General features: G+C 35.4%; 1 protein-coding gene across 3 annotated transcripts in view; it reads left to right on the top strand.

Moving 5' to 3' along the window:
- Positions 1-913: 913 nt before the first annotated feature.
- Positions 914-8,934, top strand: part of LOC106092844 (sodium-dependent transporter bedraggled) — a 50,322-nt gene continuing 42,301 nt past the window's right edge. For 2 of the 3 annotated variants that reach the window (XM_013259772.2, XM_013259770.2), the window contains exon 1: positions 914-1,456. The gene's annotated coding sequence lies outside the window, so the exon portion shown is untranslated. The remainder of the gene's footprint in view (positions 1,457-8,934) is intronic. The other variant, XM_013259771.2, reaches the window with a different exon arrangement.

Here is an 8,934-nt window from a genome sequence, read left to right as displayed (position 1 = left end):
AGAAATTTTATGTTTTTTTAAGCATAATTTTTATTCCAATAATTACTTTTAAATGAGTTCGAATTTTCTTACATGTTTGTATGTCATATGCTCGAAATAAAGATTATTTTTTTGTGATTAAGTTAAAATTGGCCCAAATAGAAAAACAGATTTTGAAAAATTTTAATTTATTTAATTTCATATGAGTTAAAATTGTCATACACGATTGTTTACCATGTGTACAGAATGAAGAAAAAAAATTAATTTGATCAATTTATCGTTAAACTAACCAGTTCATATGGTTTCGCCTTTTTTTAGTACTAAACTTTTTTAACATAAACTAAAGTCAAATAAAAACGTCTTTAGCGCTAGATGGAGTTCAATTTTATTCAAAATGAGCTCATTTTAACTGAAGCGTGGGTTCACTTTTTTTGAGTGTATGCAATTCCAAGTAACCATCTGATTGTTTTTATTAATGCCATGTTAAAGTAAAATATTTCATTCTCTTTGAATTTTAAAGAAACAGAATATATTATATTGGCTGTGTTTGTTATATTTTCCCCATGAAACAACGTCTTGTTATACCGAAAGGCAAAATTCAGATTATTGGCGCCCATCACCTTCCTAATAAACCATTTACGCTACAAGTTCAATTATATTTATGTATAGAGAAGATCTCCCATAATAGCGTTCCTTTTTCATTTTGTGCACCCCTGTTTTAAAGCAATGCCTTATGGTTGGCAACAATAACTATATCGCGTAAACATTTTTTCTAAGTCATTCTCTCATCTTTATAAATGCTTGCACTAGTACATTGTATTGTTACTGTTACTTGAGAGTGTTAGTGAGTGTTGTACCCATGCTGTATCTTTGTTCGGTTACTTGAGTGTGTTAGTGCGATATTTTATACATGGTGGTAGATTGTACCAGCGTTAAACTCTCAGTTTTGTTTCAGCATTCGTTAATGCACGTCGTTCTCGGGATCGCTTTTTGTTTGAAGCCAGCCGCCACACAAATACACTCTTCCACTTACCTACTCACATGTATGTGATGTTGTCCATGGATTTATACATATGTTCGTAGTGATAAAACAAAAACCTGGATATAAAGCTGCTCCAACACCAACGATTCATAATAAACTACTAATTCTAAGGCCGCATTCATTTTTTGTAGAAGTGAAATACAAGACAAGTTCTAGTGTAACTGTGAAATCTGCTTAAGAAAATTATATGATGTGGTCTGTATTTATTTGATGCGTTCATAGCCCTTTCAAAACGTACTGTGGAGCTTGCATGAAAGTTGTAGAGTTGCTTTGTGTCAAGGTGTGTGCAACTAACCAAGGCATGAGCACTCACTTCATTCAATAATATTAGCTTAATTTATTAAAAAAAAGTACATATGTGCGCGGTTAGCTCCAACTCCTCCTGTAGCAGTGATTCGAGTTTTTTGTGGATAGCTTCGGCACAAATTGTCAAAGGTAAGCTAAAATGATCGATTTGCGTCCATCTCCATACATCTATTTACTCATGTGCCAGTGATTGGAATTATGCGCACGCTGTCGACTGCATTTTTACAGATACTCGGTTTACATGTGTATTGAAGAACTATTGAATGCGGTGTAGAAAATCCTAAGTAGGTAATTGTTGGTATTTTTTCTTCCATGCATATGGTCTGTTGGCCAGTGCAATATACGTTTGATGGCATATCGTTTCATTGCTATGACGACGATATTCTGCTATTTAGTTTGTATAACAAACTAAAATACAAGAAACAGACGTAAATATGTGAATGTGAATACATGTTCGTATGTCGAAACTAGTGTAGTGAAATACTGAAAGTAAAACATTGTATTTGACACATTTGTAAATTTTTGGTTGCATTAGGATCTCTTTATAAGGATGCGTACGGCGACGATCGAAGTGCTAATTCTTATTACAGCTTGGTAAAAACTATTGTACTGCCATTTCTGTTATTGCCTTGCAACTTGACTTTCGCAGGTAGCATAACTGGTTTAACCACCTTACCAAAATTAGAGTTGTGAGCGTGACATGAGTTTGTCGTGTCAAGCGTGACTCATTTAATTCGTGAGCAAAATTCTACGCCTATCACGTCTGTTCCTTTTGTGTACTAAAACCATTACAAAAACATTATTTTCAATCAATTTAAATTAAATAAAAACAACAACAATATCAAATAAATACCGCATCTGTGATAAACTCTGTTTAAATTTAATAATGTAAAATGAGAAAGTGGTCACCAAATTTAATTCATATTATATAAACAGTATCATTGCAATAAGAAACAATCGACAAAGTGCAATACGAAAACCATTTACAATTTAGTGGCAATAACATGAATAAATAAAGGTATGCTGCCCCATTCAAGTTTTAACGGCGAACGGCGCGCCTCAGAGCGACATCTCTTTGAGGAGAAGTTTTTACATGGCTTCTTTGCATGACATAGTACCTCACAAATGTCGCTAGCATTGGGAGGGGATAAACACCGCTGAAAAATTTTCTGATGATCTCTCCAGGATTCGAACCCAGGTGTTTGGCGTCATATGCTGATATGCTAACCTAAAAATAATCGAGTCTATTGCGCCATCATTGGAAATCTAGTAACATTTGTCATATACGAATCTCTAGCAAAAACAAGTTAGAGCGTGCTAAGTTCGTCCAGGCCGAATCTTATATACTCTCCACCATGGTCGCGTCTGTCGAGTTCTTTGCGCAGTATCTCTTTTTAGGCAAACAAAGAATAATGAATAAGGACGGAGGAGGAGCTATATCAAGATATAGTCCGATTCGGGGCTCAAGAAGCAAAAGCTGGAGATCGGTTTATATGGGAGCTGTATCAAGCTATAGATCGATTCTGACCATATTGCACACGTATGTTGGAGGCCATGGGAGGAGCAGTTGTACAAAATTTGTGCCAAATCGCACGAGAATTGCGCCCTTTAGAGGCTCAAGAAGTCAAGACCCAAGATCGGTTTATATGGCAGCTACAGGGTGGCTGATGAATATTGCTACAATGATGAATATTGCTACATTTTTTTTTCGGTGTATGGAATACATTTTTCTTTTATTCATGTTAAATTAAATTATTAAATTAATTATTAAATTATTATTAATTAAATTAATTAATTAATTAATTAAATTAATTATTAAATTATTATTATTAAATAGAAAAAAAGTTATTACATTTTTTTTTGGTAGCGGCTTTCATCAGCCACCCTGTATATCAAAACATGGACCATTTTGGCCCATTTACTATCCCAACCGACCTACACTAATAAGAAGTGTTTGTGCAAATTTCAATCGGCTAGCTTCACTCCTTCAAAAGTTAGCGTGCTTTCGACAGACTGACGGACGGACGGACATTGCTAGTTGGACTTAAAATGTCACGACAATCAAGAATATATATACTTTATGGGGTCTTAGACGCATATTTCGAGTTGTTACAAACAGAATGACGAAATTAGTATGCCCCCATCCTATGGTGGAGGCTATAAAAATGACAGATGAATTCATGCTGATCGACATGCTAAAAACATTTGAAAAAGTTTACAAAATGTTATGAAAAAACAGTGAGAAATTTTCATTGAACACAATAAGATTTTATTTAAATGTCAATCAGTTTCTCGGAAGAACTATTCATGCGAAGCATGTTTTAGCTATGAGGTAGGCAAATGGAAGAATAATTATGAAAGTAAAAAAATTACTGCTGGATTTCTAGAATTAACAAGTAAAAGCGTGGTAAGTTCGAATCTTATACACTCTCCACCATGGATCGCATTTGTTGAGCTCTTACCACGGTATCTCTTTTTAGGCAAACAAAGTATAAACGAAAATAATTGCTATGTTATTGGAACAACATCAAGTTATGGTTCATTTCGGACTATAATTAAACTGAATATTGGAGACCATAGTAGAAGTCAGAGGAAGAAGAATTGCGCACTTAGGGGCTGAAGAATTAAAATAGGGAGATCGGTTTATAGAGGAGCTGTATTAGGCTATAAACCGATTCATGCCATATTCCAGACGTATGTTAAATTTCATGAGAGAAGCAGTTGTACAAAATGTCAGACAAATTGGACAATATTTGCGGCCTTTAGAGGCTCAAGAAGTCAATATCCCATAACGGTTTATATGGCAGCTATATCAGGTTATGACCTATTTGAATCGTTCTTAATACAGTTGTTGGAAGTCATAGCAAAACATCTTATGCAATATTTCAGCCAAATCGGATAGGAATTGCTCCCTGTAGAGGCTCAAGAAGTCAAGACCCCAGATAGGTTTATATGACAGCTATATCAGGTTAAGACCGATTTCAACCATACTCAGCACAGTTAAAACAAAACATGTTGTGCAAAATTTCAGCTAAATCGTATAATAATTGCGCCCTCTAGTGGCTCAAAAATCAAGACCCCAGATCGGTTTATATGGCAGCCTTATCAGGTTATGGACCTATTTGAATCATTCTTAATACAGTTGTTGGAAGTCATAACAAAACACCTCATGCAATATTTCAGCCAAATCGGATAGGAATTGCTCCCCGTAGAGGCTCAAGAAGTCAAGACCCCAGATAGGTTTATATGACAGCTATATCAGGTTATAGACCGATTTCAACCATACTCAGCACAGTTGTTGGAAGTCATAATAAAACATCTCATGCAAAATTTCAGCCAAATCGGATAACAATTGTGCTATCTGGCGGCTCAAAAAGTCAAGATACCAGATCGGTTTATATGGCAGCTATATCAAAACGTGGACCGATATAGCCCATTTACAATCCCAACCGACCTACACTAATAAAAAGTATTTGTGCAAAATTTGAAGCGGCTAGCTTTACTCCTTCGAAAGTTTGCGTGCTTTCGACAGACAGACGGACGGACAGAATGACGAATATGACTAGATCGATTTAAAAATGTCATGACGATTAAGATTATACATGCTTTATGGGGTCCTAGGCCCATATTTCGAGGTGTTACAAACGGAATGACGAAATTGGAATATCCCCTCCTATGGTGGAGGGTATACAAATTGTGAGAAATCCGAAAAATCAGATGAAACACTAACAAACACAGATCCTCGGAAAGCACATGGTCAAAAATTGAAATAATGTAAATTAACGCGAATAGTGCAACCGACTATGAACTGAGTGGACAGTCTATGGAATTAGTCGAGAACATAAAAAAAACACTTTTTGAATAGGGCTGTGCTACAATATATTATATACATAAACTACAACTTACTTGAATAGCACATACTCCATAAAGGCAGTAATCTTAATTATTTTTTTTTAAGTTGTTGTAGAAAGTGTTAATAAAGTACATCGTTATTTTTTAAAACATGTCTAAATTCAAAACATCATATTATAAAACGGTTCCCTCTTATATGTAATTAAGGACAAAACAAAAAAAAAAACCATATAAATTTAGGTAAAATATTATTTGGGTCATTTGAACAGCACATCCTACGATTTTATCAGTTTTTGATTCAAAGTTATTGATGAACGTTCACAAAACTGTAGTTTAAGCAAAAACAAGTTAAAAGAATCCCAAATATAGGAAAATCGGTCGAACTATACCCTTGTGTGTTAAAGAAGGAACTAAATTATGGCCTCTAACGAATATCGACTTTCACTCAATCACTATATAGCAAAAAAGCCAAGCTGGGGTTGTAAAAATGTTGCTAAAATTTTAAGAAAAGTCGAAAATGATGTTGAAAATGTCAAAATTTGAGGCGAAAATGTGTTTACAAATGCTGAAAGCAGCAAAATTTTAACATACATTTATGTTTATGGACAGCACACTCTTTTTACTGATGCGACGCATTTGCAACTAATAAATGATGAATAACCCCTAGAACACCATCCTGTGATCCTCTTCGAGTTTTTATCTGGTCAAAATGATATAGACTAAAGGGTGTTAACTGCTTATATGTTTGGGCTTAGAAAATATTACATTAAAGGGCCTTGATGACTTTAATTATTATAACCGCAATCGTTCAAAGGAGAAGCATTTTGGTTCTTTTGATTTTTTTTTCTGACTTTCAAGTTAAACGCATATATAAAGGGGATCTACATAGGGACTTTTTCAAACTCCATATTTTCCACGCACATACATTTTTCTAGTATGAAAAACAGTCTTCTTTAAAAGAAATAACTTATGGTTCAGCATAAAATCCGACTTTCTAAAGAAGATCGGTTTATATCAAACAGGATAACGCAAAGGATCCTTAAACAGGGTAAAGATATCACTTACGGAATATGTTGAAAAAACTTTGTTCTTAATTTAGAATACTATAATAATAATATCTGACTTCAACCTTTGTTTTTGTTGTATTGTATTTAATTGTATAAAAATGAACGTACTTTTAATATTTTATTTTTAATTTAGACAAAACAAAATTAAAATTGTGGAAGCACTCATATATAACCGTTATTTAAAGCCGGAAATCGCGATGAGGTATCTAATTACAGGGGCATTTCAATTTTGAATGCTATTCCGAAGCTGTTAGAGAAAATTCTGACTGACACTATTTCACATCAAGTCTCTTCTATATTGTCTCCCTACCAACAAGGGTTCCGGAAATCGAAATCGACGATAACAAATATTTTAGAATTTACTTGTTTGGTCAACGATGACTTTAGGGAACGTTACCAAACGGATACTATATATAACGATTTTAGTAAAGCATTTGATAAAGTCAACCACAACCTTCTGTTAAGAAAAATAGATCTTATTGGTTTCTGTCCATCTTTACTAAAGTGGATCAGATCATATCTGACTGGACGTACTCAAAGAGCTAAATTTGGTACTGCAGTTTCCAAATCAATTGTTGTCTCTTCAGGTGTTCCACAGGGTAGTCACCTTGGCCCTGTGCTGTTTTGTTTGTTCATAAATGATCTCCCTTTTACTTTAAAGCACTCGAATATTTTAATGTATGCAGATGATGTAAAGATCTTCAGATCAACGAGAGACTCTGATGAACAGTGTTATCTTCAGTATGACCTTGATACTCTTTACGAATGGTGCAGCCAGAACTTTATGGAACTTAATATTTCCAAATGCAAACACATATCATTTTCAAGAATAACCTCTCTTAAAACTAGCTACTTTTTGGGTTTCAATCAACTTGAAGTAGTCTATAGCTTTAAAGACCTTGGATTTCTTCTAGATCAACGCTTAAACTTTCGTCAAAACATCTCAATGTTGTAAACAAAGCACGTAGTGATCTTGGCTTCATGAAACGATGGAGTAAGGAACTTAATGATTTCTCTGTGACGAAAAACTTATATACGTCGCCAGTTAGAAGTAATCTCGAGTACGGTTCCGTGGTATAGGATCCCTACTACAATATTCATTCTGATTTGATAGAATCAGTTCAAAAGCAATTTCTACTATTTTGTCTCCGTCGAAATGGGTGGGACAGACGTTTATTACCTTCGTATGAGTACCGATTCCTGCTTTCTTTTGAGTCGAATTTTTTTAACGTTCCTATCAGACCTGAAGATAATTTGATCTTTTGAAAAATTCTTATTATAATCAACTGAACTGAATCAACTGAAAGATATAATAGATCTATCTGAGAATCGAGAAAGTTTAAAAAGGAAAATTATATTTTTTTAACTTCATAGGTTAATACATTTGTAAATATATTGTTATTAGTTATTAGTAAGGGTATTTATTATATATAGACTTAAATAAAAAAAAAAAACGATCTTCCGATTATACTTCTAGAGCCTGTGGAGAGCGAAAGCGTTTTCTATAACGTCAACGGATGTAACGAGTGTAGTCAAAATCAGTCCGTACAAAGTATAGCTCAAATCTGTCTATAACCTGTTAACTCTAGGTTATGTTAGGTTTAGGTGGCATTCTGCCATCAGACTCACTTAGAAGTTTTAGTCCATTGTGATACCACAGGAACTGAAGAAGAAATATGGCTTCTAGTTCCTACCGTTGAACCATCCAGATCGCTTAAAATGTTCACATCCGCTAAATCAGACAGGTTCTCAAAGAAATGAGAACCTAAAGTGGAACTCCTTTCGACTGCCAGAGCAGGACAAACACACAGAAGGTATCCTATAGTGTCTTCTTCTACGGTGGCCTCACAACTTCTGCAAAAGTTATTACTGGTAACCTTCAGTCTGTCAGCATGTTTTCCGATCCGATAAGCGACCTGTCATAACGGACACAATCACTGAGACGTCTGTTCTAGCCAGTGACAGCAAAGCGGTAGGCCTCTTTAAGTCTAGATTAGGCCACATAGTTTTGGAATGCTCACAGCCCCCTCTTTGTGGCAATCTATCATTCGTTGTCCTTCGAGACTGGTGCTGAAAACTTAGCTTACATGTCGCTAGGGGCATACCCACAGATTCGAGTTTCCCTGGAATGTATAAGATGGTTCCTAGTCTCGCAAGCTCGTCCGCTTCACAATTCCTTGCGATATATCTGCGGCCCGGCACCCAGATCAGGTGAATTTTAAACTGTTCAGCCATCTTGTTGAGAGATCTTCGACAGTCGAGGGCGTTTTTTGTGTTCAGAAATACGTTCTCCAGGGATTTAATGGCTGCCTGGCTGTCTGAGAGATATTTATGTCAATCGTCCATTAGCCATTCCACAACTTCCTTAATTGCAAGGATATCCGCAACAATATCCAGGGGCACTAGATGTGTGTATGTATTAATTTTATTCATCAGATGATGTAGTCCTCAGTGCGGTTGTGATGCACAAACAAGCCATCCTCTGGATCCGGTTGAGTATTGAAAAGTTGGTGGACTTTTCAAGCGCTGTCCACCTGACCACAATACCATATAGCATTATACTTCTGACAACTGCAGCGTATACCCAGTGCATGACACGCAGTCTAAACATCCATTGTTTGCGAATGACTCTCTTGCAGATGTATTGGGCAAGAGTTGCCTTTCTTGCCCTTTGCAAAATGTTGAATT

The sequence above is a fragment of the Stomoxys calcitrans genome, chromosome 5, assembly GCF_963082655.1.
Source record: "Stomoxys calcitrans chromosome 5, idStoCalc2.1, whole genome shotgun sequence".
Lineage (NCBI taxonomy): Eukaryota > Metazoa > Arthropoda > Insecta > Diptera > Muscidae > Stomoxys > Stomoxys calcitrans.
This window is presented reverse-complemented; position numbering and strand designations above follow the sequence as displayed.